The following is a 9,482-nucleotide window of genomic DNA, read 5'->3' as shown; positions in this document are numbered from 1 at the left end:
AAAAATGTCTTCCAATTTGCAAATTATCACTGCAAAAAAAAAGCTTTTTACCCACTTTTAAGTGATTATGAGAAATTTCACTTAACAAATAAATGTTGTCCACAAATTACAGAAAAAAAGAAACTATAGATTTGTGAGACTGGTTGATTATTGCCATAAGTATGTCAACCATATTTTAGTGAAAATACTTTAAAAGTAATTACAACACTGACGTCCTAGGACAATTAAGGTTGCACACCCATTCTGAAATGTGTATTATTTGCCTGAAAATAACATCATTTTTTCACTAATTCAAAAAAAAAAAAATGTATGTATCAATTTGGGTGGGCCATGATTCCCAGTATTGTGTGGTTGTTCTCCATTTTGTGATTGTAATTTTATGTTAATGAGGATTAGGGCGGGATTGTATAACACCCTTACTAAGGTCACATCCCTGTCCAGTGTAAAGGGAGTTTCCCTGGGGTGTGGCCTGCACCACCTTTTATCTTACAAGAGATAAAAGTAAAGGGAAGCAAGCAACGAGTTGGGAACCTCATACCACCAAGAAAGCAGTGCTGGGAGCAGAACATGTCCTTTGGACCTGAGGTTCCTGCGCTGAGATGCTCCCAGACCAAGGGAAGACTGATGCATCACAAGGACCTTTCTCTAGAGCCGACGGAGAGAGAAAGCCTTCCCCTGGAGCTGATGCCTTGAATTTGGACTTGTAGCCTACTAGACTGTGAGAGAATAAATTTCTCTTTGTTAAAAGCCATCCACATGTGGTATTTCTGCTATAGCAGCACTAGATAACTAAGACAGGGCTTACGGTTGCCAGCTTTCCCCTCCTGCCAGCTGTTCACCTGTCATTCTGCATCTTGGCTGAGGGAGTTGAGCCAAGAATCTCTCTCTCCACAGGCCACCTGCCCAAACCCACAGTGGACAGGTGACCCCAGGTTATTGCAGCCTCTGCACTGTGAGGTCTAGGTACTCAGATTAGGAGTGGGCGAGGGGCTCACCACCACCACGTTACCTGCCAAATGTGCTATTAGCCCTGGGGCGGGATGGCTGTCACTATGCTCTCCTTGGAGAAGGAGAAGTGTGTGCACCCAACCTCAATTCTCCTCATGCCTGCACTCAGGCCCCAGTCAGGGGTGGAGGGTAGCAGCAGTTACTGGACTGGGCAGCGAGGGAGAGTCTGGGTAGGATGCAGGACATAGGGTACAGGAAAGCTGGCCAGCTGAGAACTGGTCCTGGGGAGGTGGTGAAGAGGCAAGAGGTGGGACTGTGCATGAGCTCAGGCTCCAAGCTCCTGTGCATGCTCCCTGGTCCCATAGGACTTTGCTCGTGTTGCCCAATTAGGGTCTGTGCCCTGGAGCAGTCGAACCAATGAAACGTTCTGCAAGTCAGAAAGAGAGAGAAAGTTTATTAGGAGGTGACACCAATGGGGAGCCTGACAGCAACAGTGGCTGTCTTCATGGAGTCCAGAAAGGCAATTTCTACATCAGAGCTTATCTATCATTTTGGATTACTTAGTGTCTTCAGACATGTAGCCCACAGACGGTCGGATGAGTATACATTACAAAACATCTGCAGGAACCTCTATTAAGCTAAAGATACGCATGCTGGATATCTGGACTCTAATCTTTATGTTTGTAACAGGCAAAAAAAAAAAAAAGAAAAAACTTACACATAAAAATCTCTCGGCTAGCGGAACTGGCCTGCCAAGTTTACTCTGATGAAGATAAGGAGCAAGAGAGAAAGTTGCAGACCAAAAGCACCGGGCAGCCTCCCTAGCTCCTGTCTTGCAGGCTGAAGGCCATCCCCCAAGAGAACAAAGAAAAGGAGGGATACCAAGGCTGCCAAGAGCCAAGAAGGCCCCACACCCCTTTGGAAGGAGACCAGTGCAGCTGGTACAGTTAAAAAAAAACTTACGGGTTACTTAGAGTATCATTATGGCGTTAGTTATGTCAAGCTCTTAATTGCCCATTTTGAAAAGGAGAAAACATGCTGTGAGGTACTATGGTCACACTTGCTAAACAAATTCCAAGTCAAAATGATCAAGCCATTCAGAATGGTAATCTCAGAGCATTAAACTGCCATCATGGGCCCTTCTGAAGCACAGGGCCTTGTGGGACTGCATTGATCATATGCTCATGAAGCTCATTGTGGGAGTAAAAGAAGCACACAGGGCAGGCAGCAGGGAATATCTAAGCAAGAACGCTGTCTCGTGTGGAGACTGGCTTTGGTCTGACCCCAAAAGGAAGCGGGAGTACAAATAGCACTCCAGCACTAGTCCCACCTTGAGGCAGGGGATTGGTCTCTCATACCGCCAGGCTAGTCAGTCTTTGGCCACTGTCTGTTCTGCAGGTGAGTGTGGGGGTGTAGCCTCCCTGGAGAGGTGGCTCCTGGATGGCTGAGGGCAATTCTCAGAAAAGAGAGCGGTTATGAGTTGTTAACAGCTGACCCTCACAGCAGCTGGGTGATGAGTCCACCGGCCCATGAAAGGGGATCTGGGTGAGGCACTGAAAGCAGCCACTGTAGTCCACCCCTTGCATCACCCGGCTCCACTTGCTTCTCACATGAAGGTTACTCCACGCAGGAATTCCTTGTTGGTCACAATTTTGGAAAACATCATAAAGAGGAGGTTTAGTGGGATAAATTACAGCCCCCACTTCTGCAGTTGTTCCCAAGGTATAACAGATGCTCATCTTCTTCCTCCTCTACCACTACTTCAGATTCCTTGCCCCTTTGGCTAACACTTCTGCTGCTCTAGGTGTCTTACCTGCTAAATGTGAGCTCCTGGTTACCATGCTATTTTCAGGCTGAGGTTGCTGTATGTGTTCATTTACAACTATCCCTGGGCATGGGAATACACAGGATGCCTAGTGGAGCAGCTGAGTGCCAAACATATTCCTCCCTGCTCCATCATGTAGCAGTGATCCTACCTCCTCATCATGATCAGGGACATTAAGCCCTGCCAGTATGGTAATTCCTTTCTATGTCTGCTGGGCTACGAGCACAAGGAGCCCAAAGTGACCAAGTGGCCATCATAGCTTTGAGTTTATTGGGATGCTTAGTGTGTCGCTTGATGGAAGGATTTCCCTCTCTGGGAACCAGGATCTCTAGACCCACAAAGGCTAGGCAGAGGCCAGGCAAAGGCCTCTAGACCTACAAAGGACCAAAAGCATAAATTCCTTAAGTAAGTCCCTAAGAGTGGTGGCATCCTTTGTTTCCAGCCCCATGTATTCTACGTGTTGGGAACACAATATCATATAAAGGCCACAATTTTAAGGTGTGTACTGTGGCCCATTCTCACAGGGTTTTATCTCCAAGCTGGAGCCTCATCTGTACTTTCAGGATGCCATTCCATTGCTCCATCAGTCTGGCAGCTTATGAATGGTGTGGTATGTGGTTGGACTATGGATTTCTCAGTCATGTGCACCTCCTTTGCTTTAAGTGAGACTTGTTCTGAGGCAATATTATGCAAGATCTCATGTTGGCACATCAGACAATCTGTGAGGCCTTGGATTGTAGTATTGGCCAAGGCACTGTGGGCAGGAAAGGCAAATCCATTCTTGGAGTTCATGGACCCAGTAGACCAAATGTGAGGCCATCATGAGTCAGGACTTCAATTATTTTGTGACCTCCTATGCTTGTATTCTAAAACAGGAATTATGATGGCAGTTTGGGTCTATTTGATACCAGCCTCACCTTGGACCTGGTATCTAACAGCCTTTAAAATATCTTAATATTCTCCTTTTCCCAGTGTATGGATATCCAATTAAATGGCCCTACATTCCTTTGGGAAAGATGGGAAAAATCACTATTATATAGGCTTGTGGTGATTTTGCAGGATTCTTTCTCATGAGGGCCCAGTCTTTCCTTCAGCCAATGAGCTCTTGATCTGGGAACTGGTTCAGATCCGGAAGCTGAGCAAGAGATTTTTATTTTCAGTTGGAGAGCTGACTTTATTCTTTGTCTCACCCATTCTTGGTCTGTTTTGATTATATATAGTAAGTAGTACCTTAGTTGACTGCCCTTCTAACTTGCCCCTAAGATTACCATGAGCCCTCTGCATAGATCTTTACAGGTCAGGGGTCCCTGGCTGCCATTCCAACCTTGCTACTCTTTATGGTAATTGCACCCACTTTGTTTCTTATGGTTAAATGTGTCTGTTGATCTTTGCTATTCTGAAATTTGAGCATCCAATTTCTACTAGGGAGTTCAGTTCTTTCATGGCATCTCCTACAGAGGTCAGCCACCTCATGATACACTGTTGCCCAGCTCACCACCATGTTTCTTATCACCTTGGTCAGTGGCATCCAGGTCTTCCCAAGGAACATGGTCAGCTTGTGGGTTTTCCTGTCTTATATGAGACCCATTCTAGCATGACCACTTCTCTAAACCTTTTGATCCTTCCCTCCACTGTTCACAATGGAAGTTCTGGCATCTCTACATTGCTCCATTTGAGTCATTGCTTTTTCCAAGCTTTCAAGAACCAATCCATCAGTGTATTAGAACCATCTTCTGGGGCTCTTGCTAGGGTGTTAAATTCTATGAGACAGAAGAGGTTTCCTCCACATCAGCACACTATACCTTATCCAACTTATATTTCATCTTCTTTGATCTATCACCATCAGAATCATCCATAGGCAGACTCTTCTAGTTGCTACTTAGACATGTCAACCAGGTCTGGCATAGCTTTAACATACACACCCTCTCCTCAGTTATCAATATGGTTAGTTTCAAAAGACCAGGTCATTATGTGAAAATTGAGAAGACCATATCAGATCACAAAATGGAGGATGAGTACATCATTATATAACTGCCAAACCACTGAGAATCATGACTCAGCCAAGTTGACACATAACTTTAACCATCACAGCCAGCGTTACTTTTACCTTGCACCTTGGCATTCGTTACTGCCAGACGTACATTGTTAATGTGCAAAATAGTCGAATAGTAGATTTTTTACTATTGTTGTACATGTAAAATGTCAGATAACGAGATAGTTGATAAGTGAGGAATAGGAATGTCCCTCTTTTTACTTAGCAAGCCTAGCACTTCCTGAGTTGGCCCATGCTGAAATTTTATCCTTATTAACTATCAGGTGACCAGGAGAGGAGATGGAACAAATCCATAGGAAGACAAGTAGCTGCCTCATTTGAGGCTTCGTCATAATATTCAAGCTAGGTGGTGGTGGTGATGGGAGCTCTGTCTTCCAACAGGGAGGATAAGGGAATTTTGCAGGTCCAGAAGATTCAGGAGTATTTGGGAATTCAAGATTCTCAAGTTTATCTCTCCCGATATCCTCTCCCCAGACTCTGGCTCTCTTTCCTTATCAGGGTCTTATTTTTGACAAAGAGACCTGGCCAAGAATTGGCAGAGATTCTAGCAGAGAATTGGTATTCTCTGAAGTCCGCTACTCTTACAAATCAGTGCCGTGCCTGTTCTTCAGCACTGTCAGTCTGCAGAAGAGGAGAATCTCTTTCAATAATGCCAAGCAAGTCCTTTGACTTTGCATCCGCTAGTGCATGCCTGTCTTAGTCACCTAGTGCTGCTGTAACAGAAATATCACAAGTGGATGGCTTTAACAAAGAGAAGTTTATTTCCTCATGGTAAAGTAGGCTAAAAGTCCAAATTCAGAGTGTCAGCTCCGGGGAAGGCTTTCTCTCTCTGTCGGCTCTGGGGAAAGGTCCTTGTTGTTAGTCTTCCACTGGACTAGGAGTTTCTTTGCACAGGAACCCTGGGTCCAAGGGACGTGCTCTGCTCCCAGCACTGCTTTCTTGATGGTATGAGGTCCCCTACTCTCTGCTTGCTTCCCTTTCCTTTTATCTCTTGTAAGATAAAAGGTGGTGCAGGCCGCACCCCAGGGAAACTCCCTTTACACTGGATCAGGGATGTGACCTTAGTAAGGGTGTTATACAATCCCACCCTAATCCTCTTTAACATAAAATTACAACCACAGAATGTAGGACAACCACACAATACTGGGAATCATGGCCTACCCAAATTGATGCACACATTTTTGAGGAGACATAATTCAATCCATGACAATGCCCTTCCAACTTTACTCCCTCTCGTTCACCATAGGTGAAAGTCTTAGCAATTGCACTGCTGAGCATGCCAGAGTCTATCAATGCTCCCCTACCAGTGATGGGGTGCTTACTACCATCTAGTCAGAGAGTGACCCAACCCCAGGGTTTACTTCCTAGGTCCACTTTTGGTACCAACTGTCTTGGGTTGGTTATTAATTTCCTAGGTCTGCTGTAACAAAACACCACAAACTGAGTGGTTTATAAGAACAGATATTTATTGTATCACGATTCTAGAGGCTTGAAGTACAAATTCAGGGTGCCAGCAAGGCCATATTCTTTCTGAGGGCTCTAGGGGAAAATCCTTTCTTGTCTCTCTTAGCTTCTGGTAGCCTCAAGGGTTCCTTGGCTTGCAGCTGCAGCATAACTCCGTTGTCATATGGCTTTTTCCGCTGTGTCTCTGTGTCTCTTCTCGTCTTTTGTAAGGACGTCACTCAGATCAGATTAGGATCCATCCTACTCCAGTATGACCTCATGTTAATTTAACAATAACATCTCCAAAGACCTGGTTTCCAAACAAGGTCATGTTCACAGGTACCAAGAATTAGAACTTCAACATATTTTTTTGAGGGGATACAATTCAATCCATAACAGTTGTTTTCCCTTGAAACAGAGCCTGAGATGAGGATTCTTGTTCAAGTGATCGTTTTGAGGGAGCAAAAAAGGGAAAGGGGAATGAAGAAAGCAAGACAAGACTGGGGGAAAATTGAAGCGAGAATGTAGTCTTAATGGGAGTTTGTTGTTGTTGTTAGGTGCTATCGGGTCTGTTCCAACTTATAATGACCCTATGTACAACGGAACGAAACACTGCCCAGTCCTGCACCATACTCACAATCTTTGCTATGCTTGAGCCTATTGTTGCAGCCACTGTGTCAGTCCATCTTGTTGAGGGAGTTTAGCTTCAGCCTAATCTCACTGGGTGCTCTGGAGCACAAATTGTAACACAGAGTTGTTCCCAGCTTGAGACAAGGGAGACTGCTTTTAATATCTCCCCTTTCAGTTAGTCAGAATCCGTGGGTGGTGCAAGTGGTTAAGGGCTTGGTCACCAACAGACAGGCTGGTGGTTCAAATACACCTAGAGATGCCTCAGAAAAAAGGCCTGGAAATCTGCTTCTGAAAGGTCAAAGCTATGAAAAGCCTATGAAGCACAGTTTCACTCTGAAGCACATGGGGTTGCTATGAATCAGACTCGACTCAACGGCAACTGGATTAGTCAGTCATGGACCTCCTCTCCTAGAAGGAGCAGAAATTGTTCTGTTGTTTCCTTATTCTCAGAAACCTGTCTCAGAGGAAGGCGGATCCTTCAGCCTCAGAGAAGAGAAGCTAGAAGAGGTTTGGCCTTTGGCCCAATTTCTCTGGAAACTGAGTATAGGCTTGAAGACATTTTAATTCATTGTAATGCCGTGTCACTGATACCATCTCTACTGGGATGGCTGCTGGCATGGGGACGATGAAGAGGCCTGGAAAAATGTGGCTGTGAAGCCAGTCTTACCCTCTGGGATCCTGTAGTTGCATAATTATGGACAACACAGGGATTGTGTCTCAAAGGTCTTTTTTTTTAAATTGTGCTTTAGGTGAAAGTTTAGAACTCAAGTTAATTTCTCATTCAAAAATTTATACACATATTGTTTTGTGACATTTGTTGCAATACCCACAATGTGACAACGTGCTCCCCCTTTCCACCCTGGGTTTCCTGTGTCCATTCGTCCAGTTCCTGTTCCTTCCTGTCTTCTTGTCCTGCTTTTGGACAAGAGCTGCCCATTTGGCCTTGTATATTTGATTGAACTAAGAAGCTTGTTCCCATGTGGGTTATTTTTTGTTTTATAGGCTTGTCTAATCTTTGGCTGAAAAGTGGATTTTAGGAATGGTTTCAGTTCTGGGCTAGCAGAGCACCCGGGGCCATATTTTTGGGGGTTCTTCCAGTCTCTCAAATTCTTTTACATGAGTTTGGATTCTGTTCTACATTTTTCTCCTGTTCTGTCTGGGACTGTCTGTTGTGATCCCTGTCAGAGAGGTCATTGGTGGTAGCCGAGCACCATCTAATTCTTCTGGTCTCAGGCTGGTGGAGTCTGGTTCATGTGGTCTCAAAAGTCTTTGTCATTGTCTCTCTGAATTCCTGGGAGTCCACTACATGGTCACTGATTTACCTTTTTATTGTGATGAAATGTATCTAACAAAAGATATACTATCCCAATAATTTCTACATGTACAATTCAGTGTCCATGGTCACTGATTGAGTTAGAGAATCAATATGAAACCTAAAAAGCAATATTATATTTTTCAACCAGATGCTTTGGCTGGCTGTGAGGGGCAGCAATAATAGGGACAGAGGAAGGTGTGGTGGCTCAGGTCCTGATCACTGGAATCAGGTAGACACCTGGTTTGGAATCCCAGCGATGACTTAGTAGCAGCATGATCTTGGCCAAGTGGCTTAACTTCTTTGAGCCTTATTTGTTAAATGAGGATGACATGCTTCATAGTGTTCAGATGAGGATTAAATGAGATAATACATGGGATACACTTAGCATAGTGCCAGGCACCTAGTGATTGCTTAGTAAATGTTAATGATTATTGATAGTGAAGCATTGTCTGAGCTCTTTTGGGGAGCAGGTGTTCTGGAGGCAGCATGCTAGAGTGGAAGAAGCCAAAACTTTGAAATCTGAGAGAATTGGTTTCCATTTCTGACTCTGAACTTCCTGGCTTTGTGATTCTGGGCACCTTACTTCCTCTCTCTGAGACAAGGTCTCCTCAGCTGCCAAGAATTAATATACCTGCATTGCAGAATTTTGGTGAGAAAAGCATCTAGTCCAGATTATGGCTCCCAGCTGTTGTTGTTAGGTGCCATCGAGTTGGTTCTGACTCATAGCAACCCTATGTACAACAGAACAAAACACCGCCTGGTCCTGCACCATCCTCACAATCATTGCTATGTTTGAGCCCATTGTTGCAGCCACTGTGTCAATCCATCTCGTTGAGGGTCTTCCTCTTTTTCACTGACTCTCTCCTTTACCAAGCATGATGTCCTTCTTCAGGGACTGGTCCCTCCTGATAATATATCCAAAGTACATGAGACAAAGTCTCACCATCCTCGCTTCTAAGTTGCATTTCGGCTGTACTTCTTTGAAGACAAATTTGTTCATTCTTCTGGCAGTCCATGGTACATTCAATATTCTTCACCAACACCATAGTTCAAAGACATCAACTCTTCTTCAGTCTTCCTTATTCATTGTCCAGCTTTTGAATGCATATGAGGTGATTGAAAATATCATGGCTTGGGTCACGCGCACCTTAGTCCTCAGAGTGACATCTTTGCTTTTCGACACTTTAAAGAGGTCTTTCGCAGCAGATTTGTCCAATGCAATATGTCATTTGATTTTTTAACTGCTGCTTCCATGGGCGATGTCATGG

The sequence above is a fragment of the Trichechus manatus genome, unplaced genomic scaffold (genome assembly GCF_000243295.1).
Source record: "Trichechus manatus latirostris isolate Lorelei unplaced genomic scaffold, TriManLat1.0 scaffold00011, whole genome shotgun sequence".
Taxonomy (NCBI): Eukaryota; Metazoa; Chordata; class Mammalia; order Sirenia; family Trichechidae; genus Trichechus; species Trichechus manatus.
This window is presented reverse-complemented; position numbering follows the sequence as displayed.